The sequence below is a fragment of the Periplaneta americana genome, chromosome 9, assembly GCF_040183065.1.
Source record: "Periplaneta americana isolate PAMFEO1 chromosome 9, P.americana_PAMFEO1_priV1, whole genome shotgun sequence".
In the NCBI taxonomy this organism is placed as follows: Eukaryota; Metazoa; Arthropoda; class Insecta; order Blattodea; family Blattidae; genus Periplaneta; species Periplaneta americana.
The window spans coordinates 53119160-53133016 of record NC_091125.1 but is presented as its reverse complement, the minus strand read 5'-3'; the positions used below and the strand labels follow the sequence as shown (position 1 = coordinate 53133016).

The window sequence follows — 13857 nt, the reverse complement described above, 5'->3', positions numbered from 1 at the left end:
AACCAACCAATCACATGACGTGACGTGTAACCTAAGTTATGCATTTTTTTTTTCAAGTATCACATTAAAACAGGTGTTTGTCTTGTCAGGTTTCCAGATCAAACATGAGGAGGCCAGCCTCCAGTAATACAATTCCATTATAATACAAATATTATATGAACACAATATAAATGATTGCATTAATTGGCTAGTAAAATTTTGATCTTCTGAAAGGAAATTGTTTGAATACACCTATAATTCACCTAATTGAAACTTCAACACAATAGACATTCCAATATAATTCTTAATGATTATAGGGTGGGGTTGAATTGGCTTATTGAAAGGCTGAATTGTCGTCATGACTACTTGTATTGAATATACTAATAACGACATTTGCTTAAAGACATTCTTAAGTTCTAGTACAAAGTTTTGGATGTTAAAAGAACGGAACAATTTATGAAGTTCATGTAATTCTGTCTGTAACGGTTGAGATGTTTGTCTAGATGCAGATTGAGAATTGTCAGATGCTATTTTAGTCCAAGTTGAAGTTGAGACCGAAGGTGATGGGGGTTTGCATTCTGAGTTCACTTTGTAGTATTGGTTTCGGCGTGGTGAGGTTAACGTATGAAATAAACTTAAGGCATTGGCGATAAATCGCAGTATGTTTATCTTCACAATTTGCACATAGAGCTTCATGTTGTGGTCCTTTCTTAGGACAATCAGCAATAGCATGTTCACCAGCGCACTTAACACATTTACTTTGATGATGACACTCTGTAGCCACATGACCAAAAGCCTACATTTGTAACACTGACGTATAGACGGTTTAGGTCGATAGGGTTCAACAGTCATTTTAATATTAAATAATCTTGCACATTGACGTAATGATTCACCGGCAGGCGAATTTTCTAAGGTTACAATCCAAATAGGAAGTTTCGAAGCTTCTTTGAAACCAGTTGATTTTAAGGTAAACTGACCAACAGATTGAACTAGATAGTTCAAAACTACATATTCGTTGTAAATTTCTTCTTCAAAAATTGTAGGTGGCAGTTGTTTAATGACATATCTACTTTAACGGCCTTTCTGAAATCAAGTGTTTAGTTAATTTGTTCTGGGTCTCTACTGTTTTTGGATGCATTTTTAATCCATTAATAATAAATGTACATATGAGGATAGGGTCACTTGTAATACTTATAGACTCCTTATTGAAGAACAAATAATTGTTTACCTTTTTGACTATAATCGGTGGTGGTTTAATAGGCCTAGATTAAGACGAAGTCTGGACTTGAATATTTAGTGACCTAGAATATTGTTTCTGATATTGATTTTTATGTTGCTGATGTTGTTGCTGCTGCTGATGATGATGATCCTATTGCTGTTGCTGATGATCTTGTTGTCCCTGCTGCTGCTGATGATGCTGCTGCTGTTGTTTCTGCTCTTGCTAATGATCTTGTTGTTCCTGCTGCTGATGCTGTTGTTGTTCCTGCTGCTAATGATCTTGTTGTTCCTGCTGCTGCCAATGATGATGCTGCTGTTGTTCCTGTTGTTGCTAATGATCTTGTTCTTCCTGCTGCTGTTAATGATCTTGTTGTTCCTGCTGCTGCTACTGATGATAATGCTGCTGCTGTTGTTGTTCCTGCTGTTGCTAATTATCCTGTTGTTCCTGTTGCTGCTGCTGTTGTTCCTGCTGCTGCTAATGATATTGTTGTTCCTGCTTCTGCTGATGTTCATCGTTAACAGGACGATTATCATGATTTGAGAGTGTGTTAAATCGGTCAGATAACGTAATGTTCCCAGACGTTGAGGGACAACTCATCGTAGATATGCGTTCAGATTTTTTTCTGCGACTTTACAAATTGAAATTATTCTTTAGAGTTAGGTGACTCATCTCTCACTCTTTTATTGACTCGTTTACTTTCAACTCGCTCATCAAATGTTTGAATGAGGAAAGTTTTGAGAGTACTATCGATACCTACATCTCGTAGTACTTCAAGGTTCAGTGCAGCATCAGATAAAGTATGCATTCGTGAATTAGATGAGAGAACTGATAATGTTTCCGAATCCGTATCAATTTCATTTTCCAATTTTGAAACCATGATCATGTCCATGTCATTATTTACGCCTGTCGTCATCAATAAATCAATGAGGAATAACGTTATTTATACACACGCAGTGATTAAATGTATATATTTTGATGAAATAAAGAAATAAGCACTGTGCAAGCAAAATCAAAAAGAAAAAAAAAAACAAAAACACGACACACTGCAACTAGTAATAAATACTGTTCACTAAACACGATCGCTCTGCAGTAGTCTATACTGTAAGCATGTCTTCCTCCTACCGCTGCTTGAACGAGACTGATGAATTGAACGAAACGTCCAAATAAAAATAAGACATTGTGGTGATTTATTTCTTGAACATAATGCAATTTGGAAAGTAGTGATTATGTTTACCAACTTCAAGATAATATTCTGCATTTAAAAGCAAGTGAGAGACACGATAATCACACATTACAATCTCTATTTTAATTGAAGATCTTTCTACGAAACACATGCACTATTAGAAATTTTGGTTGACATGTGAAAAGAGAGATTTTACAACATAATTAATTCATAAATATATTAATTAATACAGGATGAGGTAAGTGAAACGAGGAACAAAATTGACTCAATCAGTGAGTAACTGAAAAGTTGAATGAACGGTAGAATGAAAGCAGCAAGGAAAAAGTATCAACGAATGAATGAATGAATTTAATTATATAGATGTGTCAGAGAAGAATGTCGATTATCATCATTCGTTTTAATATATTAGGCTACATTACTCTGTATGTAACATTTACAGATTTTAAATGTGAATAATAATAATAATAATAATAATAATAATAATAATAATAATAAATTTATCGTAAGACTCATGTTTTGTGACGATCTCAAGTAATTATATCAAATAAAAATTATTTAATTTAGAAATATCATCGACAAAAATCTAATCAAATAGTTTTAAAGGGATTTCAACCAAATAAAATAAATATTACACTTGAAAATATAACAATACTACAAATAAGTAGCCTACATGTATTACAAAACCTCTTATTAAGATTATTACACTTTTACTACGTCATACTACTTTTGACCAATAAAACAGTACGAAAGAACGTCTTTCAAGCAATCATGGCTGCTTATCGCAAATTTTATCGCGTCACTAGCATTTGTTTAATTTTATCGCTTCCCTAGCATTTGTTTCTTTGTTTGCCAACATTTCAAACTGCACTGATCTGAATAGAAGTAAGGGCGCCAGCGATAAGAATCTTGAAACCTGTAGTGTTTAATAAGAATGACAGAATAAGAAATGAAAATAATAAGACAGCATCTACAGTTAACAATACAGTTAATCTGGTAGAAAAATGTAAAGATGGCTAAACCACATGAAGGAATGTGGATCAAAAAAGAAACCATTGGGAAGCGCAATGAACTAAGGCCTATGGCATGAAAAAGAAAAATAAATAAATAAATAAATGATTGAATGAATAAATAAACAAATAATTAAAGAAGTATGTAAATAAAGAAATAAATAAAGCATGAGACAGGTAAAATGAATCACAAAATGGATGCATGAATGCACTTGTAAATAAAAAATAATGGAGTGGATGAATGATGAATACCGAAGTGCTGGAATTAATTAAGAACTTAATGATATAGAAAAGAATGAATGGAGAAGTCTATGCCCTAGATTTATAGCTTAAGTAGTAGCAGTAGCAGCATTATTACATTTAGTAGTTTCAAATTTATTTAGAAATATTCAGAAATGTTTCCTTCTCATAGAAGTTCATATTACGAGACAATTAAAAGGCTTTGCGATGACTGGATCATGAACAAAATTTAGAGTTCTGGAACCGTGCGAGTTCAGTTGTTGGGGAAACCAAGCGTGACGGACATAACAAAGTAGACGGCCCTCCCAGGTCTAGTAAAGGCAGCCAGCCACACGATTGTGATGACGTAACCCGCAAGCAGTTCGGAAACACCAGAGAAATTAAATCTCACACAACCTAAGTCTTCTTCACAATTAAATAATTGTGAAAGCCTGGAATCACGTGGCAATCGACAATTCATTTTCGATTAATTAAAGCATGTTAAATTAACGTTTATTAGTAAGAAAAGTACATTCAAGTTTACATAACAAAATAAAAGAGAATTAGAAATAAGACTATATCGAGATTCCACAGTTCACGATAAATTATTCTTCTCGGTGAAAAAAAAAAACGCACGCGCGCGCGCGCACAAACACAAACACACACATTACGTGACTCGTATTTGTATCGCTCCGTTTCAGATATTGTAATTGGTGTCATTAGCTTCATCCCTTGTCAGTCATGTACTCCGGTGTCAGATGGTCATCAAGTCATTGACCTTATTTGTATACAGTACTAGACTTATTCAGCCACCAGGTTATGACATATTTGCCTTGCTTTCAGCACTAGGTTTCAGTTCCTAGTACATTCTGTATTCTTTAATTGTGGCTTTCATTAGTTAGTTATTCTAGTTATAAGTTATTTGTTACAGTATATAGTTTTAGTACTCTTGTTATTGTTTCCAGAGTTTATTAAACTGTTAATCCGATAGTGACTTTTCTTTAATGTAAGAAGTAATCAAATATCCTATAGGCTAGTGATCCATTGTTCTCCGGGGTTTTCCCCAGGCACTCGATACAACAGACACAACAATTACTTACTGAGTTGCTTTCTTTTAATTCTATTAAGATCTCGCTTCACTGCTTCACACAAACTTAAGAAGTTTGTTTAGAAGGAATGGTAAGTCCTTGGACAAAAAGTTCAGTCTCCCTTGTTCTCCGTTATAGGCCTACATCTGTTGTGTACCCATGGAACTTCCAATAGAAAGAAAAGTCGCAACGAAAGGTAAGAATGATTCTGTATATGGTAACTAATTTTATATTAAGAGAACGTTTTTCCGTCGATAATAATAATAATAATAATAATAATAATAATAATAATAATAATAATAATAACAATAATGTTTTTCCGAGTCTTTCGTCTCATTTTCTAGTTAATTTTACGTAATTAGGCAATTCGCAAAAATTGTATGACGGTTGTTGAAGTGTAGCATCATTTTGTGCTTTTTATTTCAAATAAAGGTCCATTACATAAACATACAGTATATACGTGTATTATATATATATATATATATATATATATATACACACACACATACATACTCAGGATAGAAGTGAAATAGTCCTGCAGATTGAAAAGGACGATAGGAAACCTATATTACATTTTGTACAGTGTTGCAAGCTGGTCGCATCGGTCAGTGCCTTGAAATTAATGGTTTTTAAATTAAATTTACAAGAAAACCGTCCAAACTATGCAAATACGTCACATGAATAAATGGTTCTTTATTAGATTTTCTATCGATGTGGACAAAATCACGATTCTACTCGCAATAGTTACCGTTTAAGAGGATGTCAAACATTTGAAAAAAAAAAATCCGAGGAAACTATGAACTTCCCACAACATTTTTTATTTAATTTTTATTGGGTTATTTTACGACGCTGTCTCAACATCTCCGGTTATTTAGCGTCTAAATGAAATGAAGGTGATAATGCCGGTGAAATCCGGTCAAATGAGTCCGGGGTCCAGCACCGATAGTTACCAAGCATTTGTTCGTATTAGGTTGAAGGAAAACCCCGGAAAAACCTCAACTAGGTCATTTCCCCCGACCAGGATTCGAACCCGGGCCACCTGGTTTCGAGGTCAGACACGCTAACCGTTACCTCATAGGTATGGACTGCAGGATTATTTCATTTCCACTCTGTGTATAATATATAATAATTATCAGAGAGTGGATGCGGGATGACTTAAGGAAAAGTGAAGTTGTTACGTATCGGAGTATATGGCACGTGCCGCGTCGTTCGCTTTTTGTGTACCTGGCGAGTACAGCAGGGTACATAACGAAGCAACCCCGGTCCACATTGCAACGCAATGTGTGCTTGTGTTATCCTGCTCAAGTATTTAGTACGAGTTGAATAGTGTAGTGCTGATCCATTCATAATGTCGAAGTCAAAACGTTAAATGTTTCCTATAGATTCAAAATCCCCTATATCCACTTTCACAAATTAAAGGATTTTGACAGTAACTGGAGGAAAATAGAGGGAATTTTCAATCTAATAGTGACTTTTAGCAAACCTTTTGCTTCAAATTTAGTGTTTTTTTAATTCAAATTATATAAATCATTAGAATTCTTTCTTAGCAAGCAATATGTGGGTATAACTCGATTCTGAACAAAATGGTCTATAGGGGGTTTTGAATCTAGAGGATTCAAATTCGCTTAGAGATACGAAATGCAATTAAGAAGAATGACAGTAACATTTTATGTATTAACGAAGACAATATCTTGTGTAATGTATGTAAAATTGAAATAAAAACCAGAACAACTCAGGCTATAGAGAAACATTGCAACAGTACATCGCACAGGAAATGCGTTGAAATGAAATCTGAGGAACCATCATCACCATCACCATCATCATCATCATCATCATTTAGTTGTGCGGGTCTAAACGACACGTGCAACATGATGCTCAGTGCAAATATTCCTCTAAAGAAATTGAGTGATCCCCATTTTAGAGTTTTTCTTCAGAAATTCTCTCGATACAAAAACCGTTTAAGCGATAGGCGAAGACGATTCAGCTTCGACAACTTGCGAGAATATATCGTCGTTTACTGCAACGCTGGTAATAATTGCATCAATGATGACGAGGACTGAACTTGCAAGGTATGTGCTACACTACTACAGTACGTTATTTTTCTTTTTCTTCTGACTGTACGGAGATACAGTAGCATGTTGACGTAGTCAGTTTACGTTCAAAACCTGTTGAGCCAATGGTCTGAATGAAAAAAATGTAACAAATAGTAAATGTGCACCTACATTCAACGGTAAGTCATCCCGCATCCACTGTCTAATAAATATATTTCAAGTGAATTACATTAGACCTACTCTCGGACAAATTTACTAGTTTATAGCTTACCTACTGAATAACACGCCCAATGCGTTATAACAACTCACTTTTCAGAGACAGGCAGAGGCTTGCTCAAAAGAACTTTTCGTTACCAGAGATGCTGAAAATGTGCATTTTCGCCAAAAAACTAAACACAGATATTTTACAACATCAAATTACTAATCTGTCCATGCATTCTGTAACAGAAAAATAAAAACTGTGGTCTCTGTATTTGTAGCTAGCAACAGCTCAAGCTGTAGCTTAAGACAGCGAATACATATGCTTTACTTACAACAATGCTATTTAGTTGACTCGACAGAGCATTGTGCTATTATGCAATAAAATGCAGACCTGCGCGATAAAACAATCTGCTGTGGATTACTTTCTCCTACAGTGAGAAGCTACAGGCCTACACTAAGACATTTAGGTCTAAAACTGTATTGTTCATGGACATTATCTCAATCTCCTGTGTAGCGAGTTCAGGCATAGTTTCTCAAGTCGAACGTCTCACCTGTGCTGTGTGGATCGATGCATTCCTGATCTGCAGGTTGCGTGAACAAGGGGCAGCTCATGATAGCCATCTACGAGAGACTAACAACTTTGCTACTGACTCCTGTGCTAATCCAGTTTAAAAGTACGCTAATTATATGAAGGTACTTAGCATGCAGCGGTATTCTCACTCCTCGTGGTTTCCGTCGGCTCTAACACAATAAGCTTCTAAGTCTCCGGATCAGCGGCGTACTTTATTGAGGAAATAGTACCTAGCTTTCTTATGTATAACAGTGCGGCATGTAGCATTAGATACTTTAAAAAGTTACAAAAATTATTTTAATGCACATGAAATATCACGATTTCCTTGGCTATAGTGCCAGGTTTTTTAATATCTGCACCGTGTCCCAGAAGTAGAGACATCCAACGCTACATACATATCAGTTCCATCACCAGTGAAGATAGGTTTTCCCGTTCCCGTTTCCCTATCTGAAGTTTTAAGTACCGAGAGGTATTCTGAACAGATCCAATAGATTTTACCGTTTCTCGTTCCCCCTGATGATGGAGCGGTCATGTAGCGCCGAAACATTGGAAATCTCTACATCTAGGACACGATACAAATACCCAAACACACGATTATTACCGTTGAGGTCTTAGATCATACTTTATTTCCTTGATCAATAGACTGCCTAGTTTCGGTTTCACTTAACGCCTCCATTTCATTTCGTTTGTTCATCTTTTGTACATGACATGGTTCAAATCTTTTATATTACATTCTAGTGTAGGCCTATATTCACACGCACGCACACACACACACAGACACGCACACACACATATACACACCAAGAGAGAGAGAGAGAGAGAGAGAGAAAGTTACAAATATGGAATACCATTTTGTTTTTTCGTTTTGGAATCTACATGCTTTCAATGCTGAACGTAAAATATCGTCCTGTTTCTTGTTGAATGTCCCTGTGAATAGTACACCGGACTTAGAAGTTCGTAAAATGTTATATAATATTTAAAAAAATAATTTTCTCAAAATATAACATATTTTCCTTCATAAAAATGGAGGTACAAATATGGAATACTATTAACAACTTAAAAGATTAACAAAACTGCAAAGTTAAAATGGCCTCTACTATGAAAAGCACAGAACATAATTCAGCATCTTCATTAGGAGGCGTTTTCCCAACCGTAATGCTGAATCCAGATGAATCGTCTCTCCTGTCTTTTGTTCAGCTTGTATTATGGCTCCTTGCATTGACTTTTCATTCTGCTGTTTGCTAAATTTGTTGAAAGGTGGGGTTTTCCCTTCTCCTACAGATGCCAACACTATAACGAAACAAAAAATCAGGGTATGAAGATGGAATACTAATAACACTAGTATTTCATATTTGTGACATGCCCATGTTGTAAATCATAACCCCAAAACATATAATTAAAAACGGAATCAATTAAACATACATTGCTATATACGTAAATTATTTCTCTTTAAGATTTTACAATTAATATATTTCTAACATTGAGAAATAACAATGCATATTCCAGAAAAGAACTTACAGCCAAAATTTTCTCTTTCCTCGAAAACACAATAATGATAAACATTTCAACAGTTCAGCTTCTAACTGCAAACTAACACATTCCCTCGAAAGAGAGATCGGTGTATAGTAATTTTGAAGGCTTCAGCTAGAATACAACTCGTCTCAGATCATTTATCACACTATTTCATATTAATTATATCCCTATTTCATATTTGTAACACACATTTTAACTCTCTCTCTGTATATTATATAATAATAATAATAATAATAATAATAATAATAATAATAATAATAATAATAAATTATTTAATGAAATTAGTTTTAAATGGACAATGATATTCACTTTCGTCCACTATTTTTTTATTTCTTGACGATCGTATCAGAAACGGGCAGAGAGAATTAGATTAACACTTTCATACGTAGATAACGAAATACAGAGCATAGGTAAATGTCGTCGGTCTTTTATTGTTACAGATCGAATGCAACTGCGGGAGAAATAATGTGTACATTTTCCTTAATGATCTGGTATATTATGTTATTTCTTCACGTTTAGGAGAATGTCTGAAAATCAATTTTCTTGTTAAAGTTAATTAAAATCTAAACAAAATAGTATATTGGCCAATTTAGAATTAAACTAAGTGATGTAAAAATATAATTTGGCGATGTAAAAAAAAGTGTCACATTTTGAGGTACAGACCATAGGTGAATAAAAATTGTAAAGAAACAGTAAAGTTGCAAATTAAGCTTTCAGGAATAACTCCCTGTTAAGTTAATTTGAATAATTTCGAGGGAAAAATTGTTCCGGGGCCGGGTATCGAACCCGGGACCTTTGGTTAAACGTACCAACGCTCTCCCACTGAGCTACCCGGGAACTCTACCCGACACCGATCCAATTTTTCCCTCTATATCCACAGACCTCAAAGTGGGCTGACAACCGTCAAGCAACCAACATTTGAGTGCACACTAACTCTGTGGTTGCTTGACGGTTGTCAGCCCACTTTGAGGTCTGTGGATATAGAGGGAAAAATTGGATCGGTGTCGGGTAGAGTTCCCGGGTAGCTCAGTGGGAGAGCGTTGGTACGTTTAACCAAAGGTCCCGGGTTCAATACCCGGCCCCGGAACAATTTTTCCCTCGAAATTATTCAACAGTAAAGTTATTCAACAGGTATAGAACTTCTATTTTCTGGGTTGTAATATATCCTACAGCTTTGATCAAGATTTAAGAAGTAAGCTGTACTAATTTCAAATATGTGAAGTAGATAAGAAGCACATTGAAGAACAGAGGAAAAAGAACCACTACCTATACTATTGTATAATTATATACTGTAATGGATATGCCTGTGCTGACGGACGGAGCAGAATCTGGGTCATGAACAGAGTAGGTCAGACGAAAGAGCCACATGAACGGCTGAAATGACATTTCTAAGAGTAATTTCTGAATATACCCTAAAGTAACAAATAAGGAATGGTATAACGAAACAAAAGTTGAATAATTGCCGTTATTCGCCTCTACTCTACGAGTGTGGCTCATAGATGTCACTAGTGCCAAGAAGCGTAGTTCACCATAGGCGGTGGATTTTTATTAGATATAGGCTACTCATTATGGCTGATGATAATGATGTTGATGATATATTGTTGGAGTCGCCCTAAGTGGCGCAGTTGGTATAGCGCTGGCCTTCTATGTCGAGGTTTCGGGTTCGATCCCGGCCCAGGTCGATGGCATTTAAGTGTGCTTAAATGCGACAGACTCATGTGACTAGATTTACTAGCATGTAAAAGAACTCCTGCGGGACAAAATTCCGGCACACCGGCGACGCCCATATAACCTCGGCAGTTGCAAGCGTCGTTAAATAAACCATTTAAATAATTTTATTTAATAGATTGTTGGAATGTCACAAAGCACCGAAGTAGCCTGTTTTGCCTGGACCACGGGCTTGCCCAACACAAGTTATTCATGGTGGATCGAAATTTGGACGCGGCCAGGGGGGGGGGGCTTAAATAAAAAGTTAAAGAGTAGTAAATCTAAATGACACACACATAAAATGGATGAAAAATAGAATTATGAAATATATAATAGGCCTATCTACTATGTGATATTATCATAGTACAAATCTACAAGATCCCGAGAATTAGTACTCCAAAAAGAAAAAGACTAGAGGAAAAAGAAGAAGAATAAGAAGGCAATATCGCTTCTGAGGAGGAATAGATCACTAGACCCACCTTTCAGATGATGATAATGATAATGACAAAGATGATTAAAATAACTGATTTAAACATTTTTAAAACGAACAATAAGTCGAGAACAGGTCGCGCATTCCTGGTAGAACACAGCACAAAGTCACAAGTGGTAAGCGGGTGAGGGACGACAAGTGTGTAGAGAGAGTTTGTGTTTGTGTGGGAGTGTGGGTGAGGGTTGATGGATGTTGTTCTGGTACAAAGCCACCCCGAATAGGCTTCCTTCCTGCAAATGGCTTTTCCACGGTTGCCAACGTAAGAATGTTAATTTATATCCCCTTTATGGGGAAATTCCATTAGCTTTCGCACCCTCGCGTGTCTCCAAGAAATGGTGGTGGAGTATGGAGTGATTGTGCCCTTTCCGCTATCAGTAATTTTGACAACAATTGAATTCGGATCATGAATGCTAACTCGAAGACACTCAATCCACGAACTGCCATGAGGACATTCGCCTTAGAGCTCCGTAATATCACACAAAAGCACAAGTACCGCTGAGAACATAATTTGCAGCCTACGACCCTTCAATGCACCAGCAATGTTAGCAGAGACAGGCGCTGTGGGAACGAAGAATGAGTGCTACGTTTATCTTTCTATTTAGCTTTCACTTTATGCTGAAGGGAACAATTTATATCACGTACGAAGAACCAACGTTAAGTGACAACGTAAAATAAATAATTAGGACTAAAGACAGATAGTCTCGCGCCGTAGCCATTTGATCTATGGCGCCATGCTTCGGAATAGCATTATGGAATGCGCGTTGGTTCGAGTCTTTATGGGAAAATCATTTTATGAGAAAAATTTTGCCCAGTGTATTCGCCCAATGCATCGTGATGAATTTGAGGAGCTACAGTGAGTAGCTACATTATTAACTTAGTCATTCGTAAAACATTCTTGGACGAATAAGCGCGCCCATACATCGCGATAACAGCCGAGAGCGTGTTTTGTTTTCAGTATACACGCCGCTCTAATCCTTATTATTGATATAAGACATGGCACCGGTGTATGAATTTAATTGCAGAAGAGCTATAAACATAGACATCTGTTGGCTGGTGATGAGTAACATGAAACGTTGTTTGTTCAGTGATAAGCAGATGGCAGTGTTGTTGAGTTCTAGACAGAGTCTGTGATCCACGGACTCTGGTTCTAGACAGAGTCCGTGGAATCCAGAGTACCGCATTACTCGGCGCAGGACATGCCGTAAGATCAGTCATTGTTATTCCAGCGCGCGCTATTTGACGTATACAGTTGTACACGGAATGAATTTAGTCTAAATCAGAGTCAAAATATTTTTAATTTTAAGGGCTACGGACACTGGCCTGAATTGAGTTTTATTTTAAATGTTCCTATCCCAAGCTTGTTGAAATGGAATAACAATGGCGGCCGACTAACTGATTGCGCTACTTTGGGTGTCTACGGACTCTGATTCTAGAAGACTTGGAGCCCCACAGTCTCCAAGAATCATCCGAACACAAAAATCACACTATGACAAAATCGCTATTATCTATCACAGCGATTTTTCCGAAGCTGTCACAAGTTCGGAGTCGGGAATACACTTTCACACTCCATCTCTAGTCTGGTAGGCTATGGCTCTTCATGGGCCGTCGTCGTGGACCGGATTTGTTTGTTTTTATATACAGATCAAACAAAAAAGAGAACTGTGGGATACACGAAGATGATAGACTAATAATAATAATAATAATAATAATAATAATAATAATAATAATATGTTCGTAATAGGTATGGTGATGATACGAAAAATGAGATTAAAATGATCATCACTAGGCCTATCACGATAATAGGAATGAACATAAATATGAAGATTATGATGAATAAAAAAGAAAAAAGTTATCCATAATTTTTCCACAATCCCCTTATCAGCTTCCTATTGAATCTTGATTTGAATAAGCTGGCCACCAACCATATGATCTTATTGCAATTCACTCGTACTAGATTTCAAACTTTAACGTAGTTACACTGTTTGATCTTCAATTTATTGTAACACTCATTACCGCATGTATTTTTTGGACAGAAGAAACAGTAACGCCAATGCATAGAGCGACTTATGCAATTGTATCAGTGTTTTTTTTTCTAAAAAATTATATACTAAAAACTATTAGTAAGCTTTAAAATCTAAAAGATGTCATAAGAATAGTCGTTATTTTGAATTAATGTAAGTTTGATAGCTCAGTGGTTAATTTGCAATAAAGAGAGAAGTTCGGCTAAAATAAGTTTTTTGCTTGTACTGTAAAATTAATGATTTGTTGGTTGTCCCCTTTTTACAAAAGAGGGGCGATGTATTAAAAGATACTTGGGAGAATATAATTATGTCAAAGGAATTAAGGGTAAAGCACCACAATATTGTCTCAAAACCCTCTTTACTCTATGTCAGTAGACATAAAGCTAAGAGTAAATGACAGAAGACACATTGAAACGGCAGAAATGAGATTTCTGAGATCGCTGCTAGGAGTGAAACTGAAAAATTAAATAATAAGTGAAGATATGAGAAAAGGACTTATGATAACAAGTATTTTTTAAATATCAAAATAAATAGTACAACCATCTAATAATAATGTCCCTTCATAGGCTATCGCTGCAAGCTTACTTT

At 36.0% G+C, this 13857-nt stretch overlaps 1 protein-coding gene across 1 annotated transcript in view; it reads right to left on the bottom strand.

Annotated features, from left to right (window-relative positions):
* Positions 1–13857, bottom strand: part of LOC138705937 (pleckstrin homology domain-containing family G member 5-like) — a 705365-nt gene that overhangs the window by 450191 nt on the left and 241317 nt on the right. The gene's annotated exons all lie outside the window — the stretch shown is intronic.